Genomic DNA, 13610 nt, shown 5'->3' with positions numbered 1-13610 from the left:
GTTACAGCTCAGACATCTGGCACGTTGTGGTTACCCAACAGCATCTGCTGAAAGAAGCACAAACCCAGGAGACAGACTGGTGTGTCTGACGGTCAGGGTGATCCCATTGCTGAGTAGGGGAGGAGTGTCAGTACAGGATCAGCTGTGTGTGCTGTTTCATCATTATTCTCATCCATCCTGTGGAGTTCCAGAAACTATAAGCAAAGTGCAACCTGGGAAAGCCCGCTTATTACCATTTGATTTTTAAATAGATATATTGATAAAAAAAATAGTAATTAACTGAAAGGCATTTAAATAGAAGAGTGAGCAGCTCCAAATCTCTCTTCCCAGAAGCCAGTGATTTTGTTTTTTCAGGGTTTGTTCATGCTGACCCATGTTTTTTCCATAAATGTGGTCATAGGTCGTACCCAATCAAGCAGTTTTGCTTTTCTGGCTTTTGAAATAATTTATTATTTTTTTTACTTCATCTAACTAGTTTACTTGTTTAAAGCTGATGTTTATATTCTGTTTTCTGCTGTGTAGCTAATTGTCTCAGTTGCTACAGATCATCAGATATGTCTTCTTAAAAAATGGGCCATACGTTTAAATGTAGGGTTTCCAATGTTCAACCATCTGCTTTAAAATCCAAGTCCCATCACTTCCCAGACTGTGACATTAGGGACGTCACTTAACCTTTTGAAACTCAGTTTATTCTTAAGTAAAATGAAAAAATTAGCATTTACTAAATAGGATTTTTTAATAAAATTTAAGAAAATAAGAAGCAGTCTAAGCACAGTGCCCAGAACAGACTAATAGATCATTAAGTGCTAACTACCTCATCATCACTGTTATTATTAGCAAGAAGAAATGTTAATATATTCATCATCTTTAAAATAGGGTTAACAGTTATTTAATGCATTTTTCAGTTGGTGTCTTTGTTTGTAGGGAGATTAAAAGAGATGACTAAGTAAGGTGCCCATGTTTCTGAAAATCATTGAACAAAGGTCTGATAATTCAGGGGTCAGAATATATGCAGAGCCAGAGAAATTTGCCTTAATTTTTAATCACTACGTGGCACTGACTAATGTGTCTGGTGATGAAGGCTATAGAGTAGCTGTGACATGGGACCAGAGACCATCATTGGTGGAAACACAGTTTTCTCTCTGAGGGCAGGCAAGTCACGGCCTCGTCTGGGTTTTGTTTTTCTAGTCTGTACGTCAGGGTGATGGACCAGATGATGTGTAGAGCCACTTAAAACCCTCCGAGTTGGTTGTGTTACCAACCGCCCCACCAAGGTATTCCATTAGCGCATGGGTGGATTATCAATAACAATTTTTTCTTCTAATTGTCTCTTCCACCTTTTATAATCTAGTGAGTATAAATTATTAGAAAGGACTATAATCAGGAAAGCATTGGTGTTCTACTGAGTTGCCAAAAAAAGAAATGTATAGCGGCCAGTGATGGGCTTAATGAGTTAAGCTACTGCCTGTGATGCTGGCATCTTATATGGGTGCTGATTCGTATCCCAGCTGCTCTGCTTCTGATCCAGTTCCATGATAATGCGCTTGGAAAAGAAGTTGGAAATGATTCAAGTACTTGGGCCTACGTGGGAGACCCAGATGGAGCTCCAGGCTCCTAGTTTTGGTCTGGCCAAGACTTGGCCAAGGAGGCCATTTGAGGAGTGAACCAGCAGATGGAAGATCTGTCTCTTTTTCTATTTCTCCCTCTCTCTCTCTCTGTCACTCTGCTTTTCAAATAAATAAGTAAATAGTTTTTGAAAGAAATGTATAGTAATGTTGCAAAGAGTGGATCACGTTGGGAGATAATGAGTTTACATTCCCCAAAATATTCCACTAGGCATGATGATGCCTTTGAGTTATTGCAAAGATGCTAAAGTAGCCCATTAGAGTTCGGGTTTGATAACCCCAGAGGAGACTTTCACAACCTCAGAGTTCATAAAAAGTTCCCTCCTTATCCTGGAAAGATGTGCCACATGAAGAATTGCAACAATTAACTTTTAATTGCACTTAGTCATCTCTATTTTTAAGCCAAAGGTGATATAGGTCCTCACTGCTTCTCCCATGAAGCTAAGTCGGAGACTTGGGAACACAGACGTTGCTGGCTTGTTTCCCTTCAAACATGCAGGGTATGCAATGCTCATAGATTGAATTCATACATTGGCCTCTCAGTCTGCTCTTTGCTGGGATTTATGGTCCAGCCACCTGTCATGTAGACAACAGTGGGCCATTATGGTGCTAAAGTTCAGCCCCTCTCAGAGCCAAAGTAAAGAAACGCAACTGTGTTTATTTTAAATACATAATCAATCATAACACTGTGAATAGCCACTTTTCTATTAATGCCTTCATATATCATGTAAAGCCCTCTTGCTTCTACATAATTCTCTTTTGTCTGGTTCCTTGCCTTTTACTTTATGGTTTCATTCAGGGGATAATATAGACCCACTGCTCTGAACAAGACTTTCCTCTATATTCTCTGTTTAGGTCCAAGGTTAGCAAGAGGAACATTTTCTCTAAATAATGCAGATGGGGAATGGACTTGTAAGCACTCCAGCTACAGTGGATTTGTGGATCTGAGTAAAGAGCAAATGACTTTTGAGGAGGAGTATTGACTTTGCCATTTAGTGTCTGTGCGGCCATAGACCAATTATTACCTTCTGGATCTAAGTTGCCTTGACTATAAAGCATGGATGTTTTAGGGCTCCATGTGAGGATCTGAGTAGTTGGATACACAGTTCACAAGTGCAATGCCCAGAGAAAATTCTGCTAATTTTACTTTTAATTCACTTTGAATGGAATCTACTTAAATATTTTTAAGAGGGTCCTTGCCTGCCAGACATCAATAGGTAAGTGAGTAACAGGGTGAAGGGTCTAAGATATGCTTCAAACTATTACAACAAATAGTGAAGGTTGCTGGCTAGCTTTGGGCAGAAGGCTTAGGAAAGTAGAAGAATAACTGTCTTCAAACACCGAAAATTGAGGCAGTGTTCCTTTCCTGCTTCTGGAACAAGGTGAAGAACAGGTAGGTACTTATTTGAAGGCACATTTTAAGGTAGAACTGCTCAAAAAGCCTGCTCACAGAATGGGTTGCCTTGTAGGTTTTTAGCTTACTTTTACTGAAGAGATAAAATGAGGAGCAGCGCAAGATTTGGGAGATCGCAACATAGGTTAGCAAGACAGCTGGATGGTACAAAAGGAAGCTTCCAACTCTCAGAATATCTTGACCACAGCATTGCCCATAATGAAAAAAATCTTGGGATTACCTGTACTCCCTAGACTCAGGCAGAAAAAATGTGAAGACAGTAGCACTGATTGAATAGACTACATACCAGGTATTGAATATTTGTATTATTTTACCTTTGTAACACCTTGTCTAAGACTGCTACATAGGCGATAATCAGAAAATGTCTGTCAAAAGAATAAAGAAATGAATGCATGATTCGTTAAATTTAATTATGATGTACATTTTACAAGTGAGAGGAAGCAGTTGTAAGTGGTAGCCATTTTGATTGATCTTTAAAAACACGCTTATAATTTTAGAACATCTTTGAGGAGGGGCTTTCACCAGCAAGATTTGGAAGTCAAACTTCATTTCTTTTGAGCGGAAAGTTCTAAGCTACAAAACTAGGAGCTTAGAGAATCCTTCTGTTTATCAAAAGTTAAAATATCAGCCATCAACAGACAGGACAGGTGCACTAATGAGAATGTATAGCTTTTCATTATTAGGCCAATTTGCACAAAGCAATTGGAGTTGGTAAGTTACAACAGCTACAGGATCTGTTTAAAACACTAGAATGATTTTAATTTTAGAATGATCATAAATTGTCAGCATTTCTGGGTTTACAAGTAGACCTTGGAGAAAGGAAGATTCCAGCAGGTGTAATGCTAATAACATTGTACAAGTAATTAAAGCAAGCTTCCTACAGCAGATGCTAAACCAAGTGAAATCCATGGGTTGATTTTCTATTTCCCATAACTTGGAAAAAGTTTATTGAACTCCTGCTGGTCTTTGTCATGCAGAAGAACTGGGCCTCGCCTACTGATCCTTTAAGTTGCTTTGAGAAAAGCCTCTCTCCTTAGGAGTCTACTCCAGCGGTGATTTTAGGAATTACCCTTGAGCAAACTGCAGGTCAGAACTTTTAGACCTTCAGCCAGCTTGGAGACAATGCAGTCTGTAGAATGCACCACCATTCTTCTGGCCTGAGTGTAGCAAACATAGGAGGGAGTCATGGTCCTATAGGCTGTAGGACTGCTGAAGCAGGAGTCAGCTGACCTACCAAGATGCCATTTTCTTTCTTTTGGAACAGATATTTTTCATACACTCCATGGAGTGAAAACAAAAATGAAGCAGGCAGAAAGCAAATGATGGTGAAAAATGGACTTTATTGTTTTTGTAGTAAAAGTATGTACAACAATTTGGGCTCCGGATTGGAAACTAGACAGTGAGTTGAAGAAAAGCTGTTTTTTTCTCATCATCTATTAATTAACTGAGATGCACAAATGTGCAGTTTCCAGTTGGTATGGTGAGTACCTTCCAAAGGTCAGTGGATAAAGTCAAAAGAATAAGACCCCAGTGACTCCTGGTCCTATTGAATTCCACTAGTCTGAACAATCCACCACAGAGAGTTTACACTTTTCTTGCACATCCCAAAGAGACACTTGGATATTCAACTGCTGTCCTCGTTGACCCAGTAGTCCTTAGCAGGAAATTAAAGAGGATTAAGGAAGGGCTGTGTGTGTGGTGGGGATGGGAGTAGTGGAGGGGAGATCCATTTGTTTGTATTGTTTAATCCTTAGCAGGAAATTAAAGAGGATTAGGGGGTTTTGTGCCTGCATGTGTGTGTGTGCAGAGCCCCTTATTTGTATTGTTTTTCTCTTTTCAATAAACATTCATGGGTGCCCTTAATAAGTCCTATGCTCTGGAATTAAACATTAGGAATATAGAAGTGGGTAAGGAAAATTTATTTCCTTTCTTGAATGAGCTTAAAGGCTATTTGGATATACGACAATACATACAAGTCATCATGAATAGACATAAACTAATTACCTATTATGTTTATGACCTTCTATACCACATGCGAAATCTCAGCTAGATGGCATTTCTTGGTGTTAAAGTAGTACTTTCCATTCATCGAAATATGTGTGTGATGACCCTGTGGGATAACACTGAGCGTTCGAGATGTAGTCCTAGAAACAAGTATACAGGGAAGAAGTCTGGGACGTGCAAGGGTTGATGATGGAGTGTTGCTGGTGGGAATTAAAGGCACTTTTCTGGAAGAGGTAGCATCGAGTTGCATCTCAAGATGTTGATCTGTGTGCGCTAAGATAATGTGCGTGTTTGAGGCAGCGTTGTGCAGAAGGGATGGCATGAACAGAAGCATAGGATAAGGAAAGGACGTAGAGTATTGGGAAGTTAATAGAAAGTTGGTATGGTGGAGCTGGTATCATAGGAGAATGATGATGGGGTGAGTTGAGTCTGAATTGGTGAGTTAGAACCATTTGACAAAAGCTTAAGTATATGAGCTTTACGCTCTGGGTGATAAGGATCCCCAAGGTCCATCAGCAGCCAATAATTGCATTATTTTCAAGAATAAAAGGAGTGGAGGTGATTTGTTAGCTGCTAGGTTCGGAGCTTAAGTGGACTGTGAGGGTGATTGGAGGATGGTATCTGTCATCTTCGGTCTTCACCTTTGTCCCTCGATTCCAAGCAGAAGTGACACCAGATTTCCTTCCTTGAATTTTTGGACCATGTGATGGGAACCTCCTCCTTCCCTCTCGGGCTGCCTCTTCACTCACCCCTTGGGCTCCAGCTCAGAGGCTGCCTTTGAAAGCATTGTCTCACTAAGTATGACTTGGGACCCTCCTCCAGCTTTTCTTCCTTCCTCAATGAGGGCACATATCACTATATGCCGGTGCTTTGTTCCTCACCTGCCGTCTATCACCTGTGCCCCCTTCATATGCATGTGCAAGTTAATGGTGAGCTTGTGATTAAGTAAGTGGGGCATTTGGGTTGATTCATGGAGTTTGGTTGAAAAACAATTTTTAAAATTTACTTTTGTATTTATTAGGATGAAATACATGAACGGCCTAGTTAAGACAGAAAACAAAAACAGACACAAGACAGACGTGCTAGATGGATGGCAGTGCGGCTGCATTTTTAAAAATGTCACCAGCTTTCTGGTCCCAAAATGGTAACAGCTCTAGGCCCACGTGTTGCCCTGTCGCTCTCCACCCACGCAGTTTCTTGCATTCTTGCCATTACAATACGATGTATAAGGGTCCTTTTCAAAGAAGGAGGATCAGGAAGAGATTTGACAGTGAGGTAAAAATAGCATCAGAACTGAGTGAATAGAAGCCTCCAAACTGAGCTGATATTGAAATCTGAAGTGGCGAAAAGAACAGAGCCAGCCAGGGCACAGGCACTGGGGAAATTCACCGACACCTTCTTACCTGGAGTCACCTGGACAGTCAACAGCACAGCCCCTCCGCAGCTCCCGTTTAGCTGTTGTGAGTTTAGAAGCACATAGATACCAACTGGGACATTTGGAAATTTGAGGGCAACAGTGGTTTTCTCTGATGAATTGTCCACCCAAATTTCAGACAGCCAGATTTGGAGGACCCAGGGGAGTTCAGATCTGCAAGGGCCAAAAACAGGAACTGCAGCTGAGAAATGAAACTAACTAGGTTGCAGGTGAGTGGCTAGACCTGAAGACAGGATGCAGAGAGGAGGGATCATTTCACAGAACTCCACAGTTTGGATTTGCATTTCTGGTCTCATAATTGGTTGATAGGATGTGTAAGTCACAACCCAATGCCCTGCATTATTTTGTTCTATTTTGCCTTACTTCATACACACACACACACACACACACACACAGAGCTATTCTATACCTGCACTGGCTGCGTCATTGTGAGGTCAAAGTTAGTTGCCAGCAAAGCTGATCTTATGAAACAGGAAACTCTCCAACGTCACATTTTACTGCAGTCATTAGCCAAGTCCTCAGGAAAAGCAATCAATAGTGGCAGAGTAATCAAGGGAAGGCTGCAGGGTGCCCAGAGCAGCTCAGGGTACAGGAGAAGTCCTACCTGAGTTTGATTCAAAGATTGACTGCTCTTGTCTTAAGTGCTTTCCACACTCGCCACAATCCCAAGCAGAATGTAGGACATTCTTCATGGATAAGGCATTGGGAAGGTAAGTGCAGAGTCTCCTCTATTCAACGATACCCTCCATTCCTGAAGGGTCCAGCTGCGATACCATTGGAAACTCTCATTTGCTCCGCGTATCATATCCAATTCTATGATCTTTGGTGGTGAAACGCCTTCATGTGGAAACATTTCACTTATGTGAAGAACTCCTTGGTTACCACAAAGCCTGCAATGAGGTCTAATGGCTTCCCATTCCTCATCGACGCTGCTGGGTGTTCCTTGGGTGGAGCCTGCATCCGCTTTCTCTGTAAACTCTAGAGAGACAATAGGATAGGAGCATGAGAGCTCCAAACTGGATTTTGTAGCTTTATACATTTATGGAAATAAAGCCATTTCTGTTTCGAAAATGTCTTACTGAAACTATCGCCTGATGTAAATGTGGGAATCACAAGATTTTGGCAAGGAGAGACTTCCTGGACATATGGGGGTTTCCCCAAGTTTTAGGGGCATCAGAATCTTCTTTTAGTAGCGATGCGCTCCCTCTTCCCCTCATGGGGTGTGGGATGGCGCTCTGATCGAGGATCAGTCAAGGGTCAGAGCTGGTCATGCAGAGGTGGGGGCAAGGGAGAACGGTGGTACAAGGAGGTTGCTGCGAATGGGAACTGGATATACTCCCCCCCAGAAATGGGAATCTCTGGGGATGGGGACAAAATAATACAATGAAGCCAGGACAGAAATCTGCAGTCAATATTATAAATAGAGGCAAGGAGATGGGGGGTTAATTGTGTGAATCTTCTCAACATCAATCGTCCTTAACTTAAACCCCTCAACAGATAGTTATTGAGCACATGCATTGAGCTAAGTCCTGTGCTGGCTGAGAGAGTCCTAGTAGCAAACAGGAAAGACTTCTCACCACTGAATGGCATTCATGTTCCAATAGCAGAGGGTGGGGAGGCAGCATAAAGTTGGAGTTTAGTTCACCAGCCATGAACTGGGCAGAAAGAGATTCAAACCTTGATTTTACTGCACGTTGACCATGTGTTTTTGAGAAACTCACTTAACCTCTTTGACTCTGTTTTCTCATCCGCACAGCAGGAAAGGGACATTGTGAGACAGGAACTATGGCTGCAGCGTGCACAGGGCTGACGGATACTCAGAGTAAATGGCACCCCAGAGTTGTGTCCTTGGTCCCCCATGGGTGTGCTTTCCAGAGTGAGTGAGCCGCAGAGGCAGGCTAAACACTTATGGTTGACAGCTGATGGCCTTAGCATGACTGTCCTTTGGTGGCACATTGACATACAGGGCTAGTCATAAAGACTTTCCTATTCCCCACCTGTTGTAGTAGAAGGAAAGTGAACTGCACATCACAAAGGTGCATTTGTGGCTACAAGGCATCCAGAAAACCCTTCACTGCTGCTACTTAATGAAATCCTCTGCCTGCAATGCTTGTACCCCTTTCGGGCACTGGTTCAAGACGGGGCTGCACCACTTCCGGTCCGGCTCCCTGCTAATGCACCTGGGAAAGGTAGCAAAAGATGACCCACGTGTTTGGGTCAGAAGATTCATGTGGGAGATCCAGAAGAAGCTCTGGATTCCTAGCTTTGGACTGGCCAAGTCCTGGCCATTGCAGCCATGTGAGGAGTAAACCAGCATATAGATTCTCTGTCTCTCTTTCTCTCTGTCTTTGTTTCTGTCTCTGTCTCTGTCTCTCTCTCTCTCTCTCACTCTCTCTGTAACTCTGCCTTTGAAATAAATAAAAGAAAAATCTTACAAAACAGACTGACACAATTATTGGATCAGAAATCCATTGAGTCATTTTTAGCAACTTATGTTAATTTATCAGTAGTATCTGTAGCTCTTCTTCCTTCTGGTAAGTAAGTCCCTACCCCTTGGGACACAAAGGAAGATGACAGCCACAGGAGATGTGGATAGAGCACATGAAGCAAAGCTTCTGGGCCTGAAAATTGTGGATTTATAAGAAAACATTCTCCTAGAGCGATTTCTTAGGGAAACATAAAGACACCCATCTTTATTTGGTTGCTTGATTTTCCAGTGATTATTTCATTCCCCTTGATAAAAATATAAAGAAATTTTTATGCATTGAGATGTCTATGGGTTATTGATGTATGTTGACATGTGACTTTTTTTTAAGTTTTTTAAAGATATTTGAAAGGCAAAGCAACTGACACACACACACAAACACACACACACACACAGATAAAGATTTTCCACTCCTGACTCACTATCCTAATGCCCACCACATGTGGGTTTGGGTCAGGTTGAAGTCAGGAGCCAGGAATTCCACCCATGTCTCCCACATAGGTGGTAGGGATCCAAGTATTTGAGCCATCATCTACTGACTCATAAAGTGTGCATGAGCAGGAAGCTGGATAGAAAGTGGAGGTGGGACTTGATCCCACGCATTCAGATGTGAGATGTGAGTGTCCCAAGTGGCAGCTTAAGTTACTGCACTACCATGCCTGCCGCCCAAATATCTTTCTTTTAGCTGATTTTTTGTGTTCCCTTTTATGTAGGACAAATGTGTCACAGACTCATACTCTCCAGCATATTAGCATTGGCGCCTGATGCAGAGCTTCTCTGTAGCTTTCCTGTCCCTTCGATATTTTGTCCCATTAATGAGATGACCACAGAAAGCAGAAAACTTACTCCTGTTTTTGATCTAGGTAGGTTTGTTCTGACTTGGGGTGACCAACAGGAGTGTGGGGATCAGCATAATAATGTGCCTCATTAGGTATTGAATGTTCAGTTGAGTTATTTTATATACCACATAGGCCTTCCTCTGGATGAGGTCTTCATTATAAACGATTGTCTTGGATTCCCAGATTGAAAGAACTGACTGCTCAATTCAAGATCTGACCATCCCCTCAATGCATTGTTTTTAACATTTACCTTAGTTAAGCTACTTGTTGTTATCTTTTAAATATCTCTATTTCTGATACTGTTCTAGGTACTAAAATAGGATGTATCCAAACCTCTCAGGAACCTCATAGAGACAGATGATGGTAGAGGGACTCCCTGATGAGGCAAAAAGGCTCAGACTTTGCTCAACACCAACTCTACAGCAAATAGATCCAAAGTGGAGTTTTTAATTCAATCGACACAGGGGTCCCTTGTCTTTATCCTGCAAGTACCTGCATACGGATTGTTCAGAGCCTGCAAAGGGATTTTATCTATTTCTCCATGTGCCTTGGGTCGCTAAGCTTCTGTAAGTTCACACTGGACCGTGCTGATCAGAATTCAAAGCTGAGAACTTGAGCAAGCTGTAGATCTCATTGCAGTGAATGATGGGGCCAACATATGAACTTGCCCTTAACAAACTGAGACATTCACATTTCTCTGTGGCATAGCTTGACATTTAGGCTTTTGTTTATTGTCATTCTAACAAGTAGCCCTGGATGTGTGTGTGTGTGTGTGTGTGCAAGCGTGGGCCCACGTACTCTTGACTATCACACAATTAAAAGCTTAACGGAAGAGACTAACACCTTCATTAAAACCAGCTCCTTTTACTTATTTAGTGTTTCAGGGAGCTGGAGAGAGTTAAGACCTGGGAATAGGCCTCCAAGGGAAAGCTTTTCATGCAGGAACCAAAGATGCCACTCTAACTACTGGACTGCAGGCAACCTAATTAAGTTAGGAGAAAAACAAAAACAACAAAAGAAGACACAATAAATATGGCCATTTGAAGAAATCAGACAAGTGATTATATTTCTTTGCTGCAAAAGTGCCTGAGAGATCACCCAGCCCCTTCTTTGATTAATATTACTTGTGCTGGTTGCATACTGCTCAACTTGGCATTGCATTTATCAAAGTCTTGCAGAAAAGACAGGCATTAGCACGTGAGAGGAATCAGTGTAATGAGTCCCAGTGCCTTGCAGGGAATAACTGGGTCCCACGAATGCAGGTGGTCATGCCAGGGTCGGAGGTCCGTGGCCTGAATCCTCGCTTTTTCTTCCCCAAACTACTAAGTCCCACAGGCAGCTCGTAGGATGCAGGTTTCACTCTTAGTCTTCCAAATGGGAAGACTTGCCCTGTGTACACTGCAGGTCGTCTTCAGGGGTCCACTTTCCTCTTACGTGGCTCCCGCCAAAGGCCAGAATACAGAGAAAGGCTTCAGGAAGACACTTCTCAGCCATTTGGTTCCAAATGCCAACCACGTTGTCTGCTGTTGATTCTCTGGGCAGTGAATTTATAAAACTGCACACTCCTGGAAGCTATCCTCTGTGTCTCTGATTCGATGGATCAAAACAGACAGAAAAGCCACAAGGAATTCAGATGATCAATGAATTTTGTGAAACACTGATTTCTAAACGTCATGTCGACTTTGCCTCTGGACACTCAACCTTTGTCAAGGTAGACTCTGAGCTAAGGGGTCGTTCCCTGGAAACCTGGGTGTGATAGAGGTCTTTGTGGTGCTCTTATTACCAACCTGAAATACATCATCTGAGCTATTACACAATTGCCATCACGGAGTTGGATGGCGGCCAAGTACCTCAAACTTTAATTGAAGGTTGCTCTAAAACCTTGGAGAATGAATTCAACTTCTGCATTTGCAGTAAAATTTGGCAGGTAATATTGACCTTCATATTTCCCATGCCCCTTTCAGAATGGCACAGAAAAGAAGTTTCTTCAGAAATCACGCTTCTTCCTTCTTTGACTCAGTTGCAGAATTGGGAAGATTTCTCACGTTGTATGTAATGGACTGTGTTTCCTTCTTTATCTGGGATGCCAGGGAGCTCAGAGCCCTACTCAATACTTACAGAAGCATTTGAACCCTTGTAATTACTGTATCTAATTTTATAATCTTAATTATTTCTCATTTAAAATTTCTATTCAATCAATGTTATTTGAAGAAACTCTTTGAAAAATCTTGGGGAAAGAATTAAAACTTGAAGATTTAGAGAGTTCCTTCTGACAGTTGTGGGGAGAGGATTCCAGGTTTTCAAGCCTCCTATTATAGGCAAATAAAGAAAAATGAGATGGGTCCATCCTCTCTCACCTTCTTTGATCCACTGCAATACGTTCCTTCCTTAAACTCCTTCTCGTGCCCTTCAAACAGCTGGTGTGCTATAGGGCAAATCCCGCCCCAGCACCCAGGGTCCATCCTAGATCCTACATCGTGAATATTATTCATTGGCATGAACTACGCCTCTAATATCTCCAGGCTCACATACATAAAACTTTAAGATTATATAGGTCTATAGATTTCTCTTATTACTTTTTATATTCAAATCCATTAATATGAAAAATTTCAAAGCCATTTTAGATTGGAAGTAATTCAGCCAGATATGGTTTGAATGTGAAACCTGATTTTGGTCGGTTTAAAAATATTGAGGGGGGCCTGCATGTGGCTGTTGCTACCTCAAGACCCTGGCTAAACTCACAGCCATAAAGTTTGCCTACCACAAAATTGCCTCCTGCTATGAATCTAAAATGCTCACTTATACCAGACTTGAGCATGAGGACCAAAGGCTTCCTGACCTTTTCCCAAATAACCTTGCAATATAAATAAAAAACAAATGAATAAATGAAATAAAATGAAAGAACAGCAACCTAAAATAAACTCTGGCAGAGAAATTCATTATTTTTAAAAGGAATAACTCAGGAAGCCTATATCACAGGCATTAAACATGCCAAAATTTGTATACACAACAATAATACTTAGAGGAATTAATCCTAAAAAAAAATTGGTGATATTACAAAGTGAGAGGAAAAACAAACAATGCACAAACATTTCATTACAAGTGATATTTATAATACCATAGTTCTAGAAAAATTTCCATATTCAGTAAAGTAAGAGTGGTTACCACACTTAACAAATACTCACTGATTGATGCTTAAAGACAAAAATTTTATTTAATCAGAAAAAGGCATCGGAAGTGAACAATTTTTCATTAAGTTTGATAGTCCCTAGTGTTACGTCAATATTATTTGAGCAAAGTTGGGTATTTTGCTTTAAGTAATTTTCACCCAGAAGCAAAGAAATGGATGTATACAAACACAGTCTAGAAATTTATGTTTTCAATTAATTACATTTGAGGGAATTATCTGATTGTGTTTCAATGAAGTCATTTGCTGTGATAGAGGGGGGGGTGCATGTTTCTTGGATACTTGTTACCCAATCACCGATTATATCCATTCTGTGATGAAGTCTTTGCAAAACATGTCAAAGTATGCTTCCTAGTTTGTTCCTAGTCTGATGGTAAAAGCAGAATTCCACTATTTTTCTTAAAAATGGTAAATTCTGGGGCCGGTGCTGTGGCATAGTGGGTAAAGCCACCGCCTAGTGTCGTCATCCCATATGGGCACTGGTTCGAGATCTGGCTGCTCCTCTTCCAATCCAGCTCTTTGATATGGCCTGGGAAAGCAGTGGAGGATGGCCCAAGTCCTTGGGCCCCTGCACCCACATGGGAGACCCAGAAAAAGCTCCTGGCTCCTGGCTCCTCGGAT

This window comes from Oryctolagus cuniculus, chromosome 18 (genome assembly GCF_964237555.1).
Source record: "Oryctolagus cuniculus chromosome 18, mOryCun1.1, whole genome shotgun sequence".
NCBI lineage: Eukaryota > Metazoa > Chordata > Mammalia > Lagomorpha > Leporidae > Oryctolagus > Oryctolagus cuniculus.
The sequence above is the reverse complement of the archived record's forward strand: the minus strand, read 5'-3'. Positions refer to the sequence as shown.